The sequence below is a fragment of the Carlito syrichta genome, unplaced genomic scaffold, assembly GCF_000164805.1.
Source record: "Carlito syrichta isolate Samal-C Ts95f unplaced genomic scaffold, Tarsius_syrichta-2.0.1 Scaffold82995, whole genome shotgun sequence".
NCBI lineage: Eukaryota > Metazoa > Chordata > Mammalia > Primates > Tarsiidae > Carlito > Carlito syrichta.
In genome coordinates this window covers 294,440-296,365 of record NW_007027091.1, presented here as the reverse complement: position 1 = coordinate 296,365, position 1,926 = coordinate 294,440, and the positions used below count along the sequence as shown (strand labels likewise).

At 43.7% G+C, this 1,926-nt stretch overlaps 1 protein-coding gene across 1 annotated transcript in view; it reads left to right on the top strand.

Moving 5' to 3' along the window:
- MAATS1 (MYCBP associated and testis expressed 1) overlaps positions 1–1,926 on the top strand; it is a 53,188-nt gene that overhangs the window by 597 nt on the left and 50,665 nt on the right. The gene's annotated exons all lie outside the window — the stretch shown is intronic.

Genomic DNA, 1,926 nt, shown 5'->3' with positions numbered 1-1,926 from the left:
GGGGGTATGGGAAGCAGCAAGAGCTCGCTGCGCCTTGGAGCTTCGCGCGGATCCGCCTTTTTCCTTTTTTCCTAATAATTTGCCCAGCCCTGAGCGATCTTGAAACCATTCTGGGCTTTTTGGTATCCAGAAAAGTATGAAATGATTTGCAGACTTGGAGATTCAACATTCCCGCCTTCAGACTGCATAAAATGCCCAACGAAAAGGATCATTTTCTGGGCAACTCCAAATTTGTCGTTCTAGATTTTAAAAAGTACCAGTTTATCTCACATTTGTTTTTAGGTTTTGAGTTTTTAAAGAACTTATTCTTATCCGTCAGAGCATTACTTATAAACTAGGTCCACTGCTTTGTGTTGGGCCAACAAAACCCCGGTTTATTTTAATGCTCTGGTTGTCCATTTGTGTTCTCTAAGTTTCTTGAGTTCCTCAAGTTCCTCTTCTATACATTTGTGTATACTCCTCAGCACCTCTTCTAATGCAGATACATGTTAGATACTTCAAAGTATTTACTGAATTTACTATTACAAGAATCGCTCCCGGCACTTTGGGAGTCTGAGATGGGAGGATCACTTGAGGCCAGGAGTTCAAGACCAGTCTGGGCTCCATCCACTATATACACACACACACACACACACACACACACACACACACACACACACACACACATACACACACACACATAATTTTATATATATATATATATATATATATATAAAATTGTAACTAGCTAAGCATGGTTTTTGTTTGTTTTTTAATTTGCTGTCTGCAATCCCAGACTCTTCACCTGAACCTTTGCATTGCTTCCAACAATGTGTTGTTGTCCCCGTGAATCCCAGAGTCAACCCTTTGTATGGAAATATATAGGGCACCCATTTCCTGGATAGAGGGTATGTAATAATTTCTTTTATATTCTGGCCAGTGGTTTTCTTTATTTACTCTTGGGTTTGTGAAATAAATCTAGTAAGCTCCTGTAAACACATCACCAAGTTTTTTTCTTTTTCTTTTTCTTTTTTCTTTTGAATTGGAGTCTCATTCTGTTGCCCAGGCTGGAGAGCAGTGGCACGCATGCTTACAGCCACCCCAGCATCTACTGCTGGACTCCAGTGATCCTTCCAAGTAGCCAGCCTTCCAAGTAACCAGATCTACAGGCCCGCACTACCACGTCCGGTTAATTTTTGTTTTTGAGTTGGAATCTCACTCTGTCGCCCAGACTGGAGTGCAGTGGATGCTCCCGGCCACTGCAGCCTCGACCTGCTGGACTCCAGTGATCCTTCTGCCTGAGCCTTCCGAGTAGCCGGAATTACAGGCGTGCGTTGCCACGCCTGGCTGATTTTTTGACTTATTGTAGAGATGAGGTCTCGCTGCCCATGTGGGTCTCGAACCCGGGGGCTCAGGCAATCCATCACCTCAGCCTCCCAAAGGCGTGGTATTACAGGCTGAGCCACCGAACCCGGCTTAATTTTTGATTTATTGTAGAGGTGAGGTCTCGCCAAGTTGCCGGGCTGGTCTCAAACCCATGCGCTCAGGCAATCCACTTGCCTTGGCCTCCCAAAGTGCTGGGATTACAGGCCGAGCCACCGAGCCTGGCCACCAAGTTTTTTTCAAAGGTAATTTGGGAATGAGGATAAACCTCTTTAGTAAGATGGGCAGATAATTTATTAAGCTAGTTGTTTCTTTGATCCCTAAGTGTCTCGTTCCAGAGGAATTTGCTAAGTGTTTTTATGCCCACTCAGAGAAGGATAAATGAAAGTCTGGATTGTTAAAATAAAACAGGCAGTCTCACAGGAAGCACAGTGTAGACAGGGCAAGACTAGAACCTGGACAGGGAAGGTCAGAACTGAGGTGCTGTGCTTTCTGCTTTCTTCCTTGGACCTTATGATCTTTCATCCAAATATGAACACCTTTTTTTTTTTTTTTTTTTTTTTT